General features: G+C 36.2%; 1 protein-coding gene across 6 annotated transcripts in view; it reads left to right on the top strand.

The window, feature by feature from the left end:
- Positions 1–692, top strand: part of LOC131938284 (acylamino-acid-releasing enzyme) — a 30995-nt gene extending 30303 nt beyond the window's left edge. For all 6 annotated transcript variants that reach the window (XM_059296260.1, XM_059296262.1, XM_059296263.1 and 3 more), the window contains one exon: positions 1–692. This exon is cut by the window's left edge and continues 694 nt beyond it. The gene's annotated coding sequence lies outside the window, so the exon portion shown is untranslated.
- Positions 693–10363: the final 9671 nt, after the last annotated feature.

Below are 10363 nucleotides of genomic sequence, written 5' to 3'. Positions count from 1 at the left end.
CGTCTGTTTTATGGACCTTGACCGGAAGTACATTGACCACTAGCATGCACACAAAGATTGCCACACAATATAAAATAATCCTTCCACCCACTCATGTGTGATACATTTTAGATAATTCTCTTTAAGTCTAATTAGCAGAAACCTGTACAATAGGTAGAACATTTTCAAATTCAGTTAATATGCTATTCTATTGTTACAACTGCATATGTAGAGCATAGCTGGAGATTGAATTTGTGAATATTTTTAATGCTCCAAAAAATAATCAATTAGTGACAGATTGAACCAGTTAATTTATGGATTTTCTTTTTTGAAATTCAAAAACCTATTCCTAAGTTTTTCAAATAATTCGTAGTTAAGTAATGTATAACTTCTCAATGCTATCCTGCATTTCCCTGTATTTCACCTTCAACACAAAGTACCAAAGTATTTTTTAAAATAAATTGTGTTTGATATTTTATGCATTTATAACTATTATTTTCATGTTAAATTATCATTTATATATTATCTGTTTTTGTTATACTTTGTAAGCTTAAATTATAAAACTAGACTTAAAGAATCAAAATGACTACCATTGCCACTAATTGAAATTAATATTAGTAGAAACTGCACCTTAATAGCCAGATCTTTCCATACTGTGGGATAACTTGTCACCTTATTTATCTATATCTGATGAATAAAAAGAGTTTATTTGACGTATTCTATTTTATAAATGAATGAATGTGTTTATCTTGTTCACTCCTAGCCTGCCAAATAGAAGTTAAGAAATACTTGCTACAGATTTTTTTTAATATTAAGAATGCTCACGATTCGCTATGTGTGAAGCCATGTTCTTTTTTTAAAATTGTAGCTTTAATCTGTTAAATATTCATAATTAGCTGGGTTTGGTTTGGTGAGACTTTGTTTATTTTCTGTTAATGAACCACCTTATCTGTTGGTGTCAGTTTCTTTATTTTCTGTTATACAGTTACCTAGGTAATTGATGGTAGTTTATTTATTTTCTGGCAGAAACTTTTGTAAGAATAGTTCACTTAAGTAAACAATATGTGGACAAGAACAACTACTATCAGGCCGGCACCTAAGATTGTATATGTTAGGGGTTCGTCGAGAAAGAGATCTCAGATCTCACTTCTGACACCAAAAATGTTAGGGGGGTACCAGGGGAGTGTGAAGGGATCCCTCTCCTGATACCAAAAATGTAAGGGGGTCGTTGTGAACCCGAAACTGAGTACCCCACTTATGTACCCACAAATTTTAGGGGGAGGGGTAAGGGATCGGTTGTATACCGATAGAGAGATGGTGATGGTCTTTATTCTCTCAACATCCGTGCATCCTCGTTGGTACAAGGAGGTTTACCAGACCTGAGCAAAATAATTACTTCACACTAATACAACATTAATATTAAACTAAAAATAAAACTTAGTAACACACACAGTTTATACATTTCTTTATCTTCATTTGACGTCACAAAGGTTTATATTTTAAAAGCAAAACAAAGAATACAAATAAGATATGGCATGTCTTTCATATTCAAGATAACATCACTTGAATTTCTAATACCAGTAAAAAAAAAAGACAAAAATAATCAAACTTACATTTCAATGCAGAATTATTCACCTTGGTTACTGACATAACATTAAAAAAAACACATGTGTGAATAGTAAACCAGCAATTACACAACTCAAAATTCACACAGGTAAATGTCATTTTCTCAAGTCCTACACTACTTGCTCTGCTTAGGTAATCTCAGAATCACACATGCAAATGTTATTATTACTAGTAGGCCTACTAATTTTACTACTTACACTGCTATGTAATCTCAGAATCGCACGTGTAAATGTTATCATCGCTAGTTTTGATTCCACTAAGCAAACACGGTTTGAATCCTTCTATGAATACTCATCAGTACTCACAACAATCTAGCTCGACACTCACGCGGCATGGAGATTTCCAGCCACCGAAATAAAACATTTGGCCACTGGTACAAACATCGGGCCACAAAGATAATGGCCACTGGAACGAAGCGCCTATTTACAGAATCAAAACGTTTGGCCACTGGTACAACATTGGCCACATGTATAAACATCTGGTCACAGATGTAAATATCTGGAACGAAGCACATATGTATAGGAACACCAGGCCACAGTAACAAAACATCGGCTGTGCCAATATGCCAGCCTTCGCGGCCAGCCCTAAAAGCTGCCACCATCTGAGTAGCCCAGCTTTGTGTGTGTGTCCTCACCATAGCCACCCTTCCTCGTATATAGGCTAGTCTTGCCCCCCCCCCCCCCTTTATCATCTCCACAGAGCTATAGGCTCACGAGTCGGCCTCCGTACCGTCCCTCGACGTTCGAGATAACACCGGTCACTATGCACCCATGCGTTTCACACCCGATAATTGACCGCTATAGATCTTCCCGTTGTCTCAGGACTAACGATCGTGTCATACACCGCTTGAGCTAACGTACGGCCACGCGGCACTCCCGCCCAGAGTTTCTTCCAGGCATCTCTTCGCCCCCCCCGAAAAAATTTTACCGCCCCCCCGAACGAAATGAAATTTATATAATTTATATAGAAAATATATACTTTTAACAGTGTCCGCCCCCCCCCCCCCCCGAAGAAAGTTTACCGCCCCCCCCCCCCCCCCCGAAGATTTCAAGTGCCCCCCCCCCCCCCGGAGAAAAAAGTCTGGAAGAAACACTGCTCCCGCCGCGCCTTACAACTGACCACAACAGAGGTCATGAAGAATGATCCCACCGTGTCGTCTAGCGGCATCCAAGGACTCAACTTTCGACATAAATCACCGCGGGTGTCACTCATGCACCTGCATAGAGCTCGTAGCTCTTAACGACCAGAGTGAGCCGATAACATTTTAATTAAATTTTAGATTTCCCCGGCCTGCTCATCCCCAATATCTTAGATTAACCCCTTGGCCTTTTGTAACTAAACCCCTTTAACGAACAACCAAGTAACAATTTCAATTAAAAATACATAATATAGTCCCAGCCAACATGCTTACTTAAGAATCAACAATAGAGTAGCAGTCAACAAAAATTTCATAAATTTTTCAAAATGACTTAAAGAATTAAAAACTACATTTATTTATCTTTGATTTGATACCAATTTTAATTATTAAAATTAATCGGCTAGAAAATGATTTACAACGGTTTAATCCTTTATTTAACTTGTCATCCTTATTATTACACCACAAGCCCTCGACACTAGCCGCTACCAACAAGCCCTCGACCCTAGCCGCTACCAACAAGCCCTCGATCCTAGCCGCTACCAACAAGCCCTCGATCCTAGCCGCTATCAACAAGCCCTCGATCCTAGCCGCTATCAACAAGCCCTCGACACTAGCCGCTACCAACAAGCCCTCGACCCTAGCCGCTACCAACAAGCCCTCGACCCTAGCCGCTACCAACAAGCCTTCGACACTAGCCGCTATCAACAAGCCCCCCTTTTATACCAACACTCGACCTTGGGATAACAATACGTAAATACCTCGGGGTTAACTCCACTTACACACGCCATGCGTTCTAGACTATTCTAACCTACTATAAGCCATCGGTACCCGTTTCACTTGAATTATAGGCCTATATATTTTAAAATGTACTTGTTTGAGAAAAATAATTTATGAAATAGTTATTGGTCAAAACGCAATATGCTTTACTACACGCTGTACGATATTAGCGACAAAGCTAAAATAATAACTACCAGAGGCGTAGCGATGGGGAGGGGGGGGTACATATGTCCCCGGGCGCCAACCTTAGGGGGCGCCAAAATGGGTTGTAAAAACAAATTAAAATGTCATTTTAGCTGCATTTTTTAAGTTCGAGAGAGGGGGGGGGGGTGCAAATCGAAAGTTTGAGAGGGGGTGCAAATCGAAAAGTTGGAGGGGCGTGCAAATTGAACATTTGGAGGGGGGCGCCAAATTGAAAGTTTGTCCCCGGGCGCCGGGAAGGGTCGCTACGCCTCTGATAACTACTTAGCTAAAAATCCGACCCATTTGACATAACACAGGCACACACTGATTAAGTGACTTAAATGATTCCGTTAAAAATCTGGTTATTCAATAGTCATTACGTTGTTTTTAAATAATTTGTATTAGTTTGACCGATAAAATTGTATATATTTCATAGCGTATGTCTTGATGAGTAGATCTATAGATCTAGATCTAAATTAAATTTGAATGAAGTAGTTCCTTTCTTTTAGTCTAAAATCGGAAGATTCACATATGAAAATAAATAAATTAAGTTTGACTTGGTGTGTCTCCATCGCGCACCACTTGCGTGGTATTAAGTACACTATCATCTCAGCTATTTATGCACCTTATATAACACGGAGAATGAAAGAGGTATCTAAAAAAACTTAACTTACGTGAATATGCCTATTCTTTCAAATTAATTTTTGTAACCCAAATTAGCCAGTTCCATAGCTAAACAAACAAAGATTTCTATAAAACAATTAAGGCCTGAAATAGTTTAAAAGATAATTTCATTTTTGGAATAGATTCTAGAGTAGATAGTCTAAAACTAGATCTTAGCGTCTACGTCTAGTTTTTGCGTAGATTTAGATCTAGATCTAGTCTAGAATCTAGATCTAATCTAGATCTAGAATACCTAGATCTAGAATCCAAATAGATAAAATAAATTTTATAAGTTTAGGCTTGAAAAAATTGTATTGTATACATTTCATAGCGTACGTAGATCTAAATCAAATTTGAATGAAATAGTTCATTTGTTTTTATTCTAAACAAGGCAGATGACGTCATTAGTTAATGTATAAACATTAGTGACGTCACTGTTTTATGCATTTTTTTTTCACAACTATAAATGCTTTTCCTGTTGCATAGTTAAAACTGTTTTTTTCTACATTCGAATACGCCTTTATTTTTTATTTTTCTTCTTTAAATAAAATTGTGGTTATACATTTAAAACATCTACCATGTTATTTTCAACAAAAGTCCGTATCAAGTTCTCCATATATCGCTGAAGATTCTGACGTGATATCCGGCGAAAATATTTTGCGGATAGAGAGAGAGAGAGAGAGAAGTGCGCACATGGGGTTTTATATATTAGGACTAGCCGTCCCGGCCAGGCCCTGCTCTGGCTTCTGTGAAAAACCTTTCTGTTAAAGACCATTACCTGTGTGTTTAGTAATCATCATAAACCCGGCATCGCCCACCCAAACCACAACCAACCAAAACCAAAACAACAAAACGCAAACATAACGCTAACACAATTAGTGAATTACAAATACAAAAGAAAACAAAAACCTAACAACAAACCCAACCACAAACACAAACACCAATACAAACAAAGAAAAAACAAACAAAAAAGCAAACGAAAACAAACCAAATCCAAACGCAAAACCAACCAAAAACACAAATACAAACCCAAAGAAAAAACACAAACAAAAACGAAAAAAGAAAGAACAAAAACGAACCAAATCAAAACGCAACCACTAACGCAAACCCACCTAAACACAAAGAAAACACTAACGCGAACATAAACGCCCGGGGCGGAATCACCTGTTTTAGCTTAATGAACGACTATAGTACCCCAACTTATTCACAGTCTTTTGCACTCACTTAAACGAACGCGCCTGTTTCAATTTAATGAACAATTATAATACTCCAAGCTTATCCGTAAAATACCTACAACATTTGCACTTGATCAATCCCCGCTAATTTTGTAATTTTTTTTTTCCAACACCAAAACAAAGTAATAAAAAGTAAATTCTTTTCCACTAATGCAATGGTTTTATAAAGGGAAGTAATTGTGTTTTCCTAATTTATCAAAGGGAAGTAAGTGCTATAGGACTAAATAAAGACATAATTAGAATTTTTGTAAAAGATGATATTTTTTTTAAAACTTGTGTTTAATGAACATGCCGAAAATTATTACTTTCAGTTTGATAAATGAAAATTATTTCCCAAAACTTTCAATATTAATTTTTCAACTCATAAATTTAGACCATAAGGACTTTAATTATCTAACACTTAAATCCATCGAAGTATGTCAACGACAAACAAACAAACAAACTTATTTTTACATACAGAATTGAGCTTTATATATTAGATTCTAATTTAACCTATAACTAACCAGTAACAGCAAGTTTACATCAAACACTAATCGTTCACTTTTAAAACTAGATCAGTCTCGTTGAATAAAAGGCAAAATAACGATTACAAGTATTATGTGTTGTTGAGATGACCATAAAACATTGTTTATAAAACAAATATTAAAAACCTAAATAGCAACAAGCTTTTAAATGCATTGAAAATAAGAAAATAAACTAATTTACTTTCTTTCATAAAAGCCTTTGTCAGTACAATATGTAAAAGATCTCATGATCGACCAAAGATTTTATGAAAAAAAAACAACCATCTAATTAAATTAAAAATATTGTATTGTCATTAATGTGGTACGTAAATGGAAAGTTTGAACGAAATCGCTGCATTAGAAGTGGGTAAAAAGTGAGTTACAAAATTTGCCACAAACAGAAGTTGCGAACTAAAAAAAAAGCTTGTAAAATTGGAACCCTGTTGTCGTCGTTGTCTTCGGCCATCATGACTATGATGACGGCAAAATAAAAAGGTCAATCGACGGCCTACTTACATCATCACTGTATGATTGGACTGAGAGGCGGTCAGTGTTTCTTCCAGACTTTTTTCTCCGGGGGGGCACTTGAAATCTTCGGGGGGGCGGTAGACTTTCTTCGGGGGGGCGGACACTGTTAAAAGTATATATTTTCTATATAAATTATATAAATTTCATTTCGTTCGGGGGGGCGGTAAAAATTTTTCGGGGGGGCTTCGCCCCCCCGAAGAGATGCCTGGAAGAAACTCTGGAGGCGGTATTGCCTTTTGCCTTGAAAATAATTCGTAACTTTCTTGGTGTAGGATGTAAATGTATGATTATATATATATATATATAGGCCTATATATATATATATAGGCCTATATATATATATATATATATATATATATATATATATATATATATATATATATATATATATATATATATATATAGTAGAATTTCTGCCGATATCTGCCTGCTTTTCTTTTTGGATTTGCTTACATAGTATCTTTGTCCAACCAAGAACAAACTACAAGGCAGCAGTTGTTTGATTTGGGAGTTGTCTCTCCTAGAAGAGTAGCTTTCCACAGCTAACTAGTCTCATCCGCCCGGGTTCGAACTCGAGACTTTTCGGTTTAGCAACCATGAGCTATTACAGATTCGTCCACGCCGACCCCTGGCCTATAGTTGAAATATTTAAGTATTTAGGCGATAGTAAATTTTAAAAAAAGACATCTTTCAACAGTACTGTTCGCTGGCCTGTATCTAAATATATAAAAGCAAAGTGGGGGTTGTTTCTTTGTTACACCTATTAGATCTAGATCGGGTACATGCATGTAAGTTCCAGGGAAAATGTTTTTGATTAAGTGTACGGTTCACTCTCATTCTAATGGGGAAATAAAAGCTATCCCAAATGATCGCATTTAAAGTGACCGAAAACTGATCTGGACTGACCGCGGAATAATATAAACTATACATTTTAAATTAGATAGACCACTTGTAGATGCGATATAAATTTTATATTGGGTACAGAAATCTTGCTAGTGCCGCGTGCACATGAAAAAACACCAGATTATCTAACATTTAATGGGTTCTGGTGGCTTTTATTTGTATAATAAATGTAATGCAGGTTGTTGTGTAATTTTTTTTGTTACACTTTCTGATATTTTTTGCATTTTTTAATTTATATATATATATATATATATATATATATATATATATATATATATATATATATATATATATATATATATATATATATATATAACGGCGAGCCATTTTATAATTACCAGATCTTCAATTACATATTTCTTCTTTTGTCTTTTTGACGCCCGTTGGAACGCCGAAATAAAGCATCAACACGCGCGCTTTTTAAAAATTAAATTTTTGTCCTAATTTGATATCATGCCAGTCTCAGCTGTATCGAATAACAAATATATGGGCTAATATATTGGTTGTCATGATCTGATATATCAGGTAAAAGCAACTAGCATTTTACTGATTCTCCCTTTAGTATCAGCGCCTTCCTTGCTATGTCGACCAATGATAGCAATAGCAGAAAGTAAGACTCGACTTCAAATAATGGTCACTGGTTCAGTACTGAAGATCTAGTGTTTTTGTAATTTATAAAAGCCCACGTGCACACTTCTCTGGGCTTGTCACACAATGAGTTCAAATTCTTCAGCATTACGTGTAGACCTTAGATAATACTTTTATTGAGCAAATTATGTAGGTTATACTCAATGTATAAGCCTTTATTTAACACAATAAATTAAACAAAAGACATTCGAATGTAGAAGTAATCCTAATCTTTCAACGTTACACGAAATAGTAGTCTTCAAAAAGAACACGGCGTCCAATCAGAGATGAGTTCTAGCTTTGTCGATTACAAGGTTTACTGGCTTATCATCATCTTTTCCCTTTTGTGCCCAAGACAGATTGGTCACCTTCAAAAGTTCTTTCCAGTTTTGTCAATCTCCGGGAATTTTCCTGGCAGCTCCCGTAACAGTCCAGTCACTGCCAGATGCTTCCCCGTCTCCCCTGGCTATCAACCGCCATCTTCGTTTCTTTAATAAGCTTTTATTTAATTCGCAACGTCTGTTTGTTTGCTGGTTTGTGGCAAATATTGTAACATAATTTTGACCCACTTCTAATGCAGCGATTCCGTTCAAACTTTCCAGATAAGTTCCAATTTGATGACAATACAAGTCTATCTATTTTAAAATTTTAATTAGATGCCTATTTAGTCATTAAAATACAGTAAAACGGGTTCAAAAATTAAGGGGAGATAACAAAATTAAATAACTCGATAAATTGCTATATTCCATAACAGAAGGGGAGATAACTAACTAGACGCAATCATCCTAACATTCTGGTTTACAATCGTAGAGCCCAGTGGCGTAGCGAGGTCGGGTGTCACCCGGTGCGGCACTTAATGGTGTCACCCCCAGAGGCGTAGCGACCTCCCCGGGGACAAACTTTCAATTTTTTGAGTTGCACCCACCCCACCCTCAAACTTTCGATTTGCACCCCCCCATTAAACTTTCGAGTTGCTACCCCCCCCCCCTCAAACTTTCGATTTGCATACCCCCCCCCCCCTCAAACTTTCGATTTGCACCTCTTAAAAGACTATTTAACACTCGAATTAATCACTTAATTAAGTGGAATTATCATTTTTACTTTCTCGTATATACGAAGTATAGAGAAAGTCTTGTAATCGTGCAAAAAAAAAATCTCGACGTTTTACACCTCACTGATACGGAAAAACATAATTTTGAAATCTTGTCCGTATGTCTGTGTGTCTGTCTGTGTGTCTGTGTGTCTGTGTGTGTGTAAACACGATAACTTGAGTACCGTAACAGCAAGGTTGATGAAATTTCATATATAAGTAATTTATCAAAATTGTAGATCCTGATCAACTTTTGAGCGATTTCCGATAACCGGAAGTGGTACTTTTTCTACTTTGAATTTTTCAAAAGCCTATAACTTGAGTACTATTTCAGATAGATAAATGAAATTTCACATGTAAGTAAAAGATCTAATTCTCTACCTTCTGTCAAATTTTGAGTAATTTCCGTTGACCGGAAGTACTAATTTACGCTATTTCCAATTTCTCAAAAAAACGCATGTAAATTTATAAAGTACTTTTAAAATTTCGCACTATTATGCACATTTGTTTTGGTGTTCGATTGGTGTGCAATTCTTTTTCTATGAGATTCTATTCTATTTTTAAAAATATAAGTAATTAAAAATCATGTCTATATTCCAAGTTATATAAGAACCGTTTCGATCTAGACAGACAGACAGACAGACAGACAGACAGACAGACACACAGACAGACAGACACACTGACTGACGACATACAGAGACAGTGAGTTAAATAAAAGCTTGTAAAAAGATTAGTTTTTGTTTTCTTATTTTCAGTGCATTTAAAAGCTTGTTACTGTAATGGTTTTTTACTTGTTGTTATCTCAGAAATTGTTTCTATTTCCATCTCTTCTATTAGTCTATTACTGATTTATTATTCATTATTATGTTTTGACTATAGCGTTAGTGATACATGTAATTTTTATTTCTACCAATTTCCAACCATACAATAAAAATTCAATTTTGAAAGATCTTCCAATTCAAGAATAAAACGAATTTCCGGCACAAGGCGGGGGGGGGGGGGGGGGGGGGTGTTGGTAGGCGGGGGGCACTTGATATTTTCGGGGGTGGGGGGAGGAGGGCGGAGCACACCCGAAGAGATGCCTAAAAGGAACTCTGCCGCCCTCCGAAGT

This window comes from Physella acuta, unplaced genomic scaffold (genome assembly GCF_028476545.2).
Source record: "Physella acuta isolate Inbredline_101_S28 unplaced genomic scaffold, ASM2847654v3 ptg000240l, whole genome shotgun sequence".
Lineage (NCBI taxonomy): Eukaryota > Metazoa > Mollusca > Gastropoda > Physidae > Physella > Physella acuta.
The sequence above is the reverse complement of the archived record's forward strand: the minus strand, read 5'-3'. Positions and strand labels throughout refer to the sequence as shown.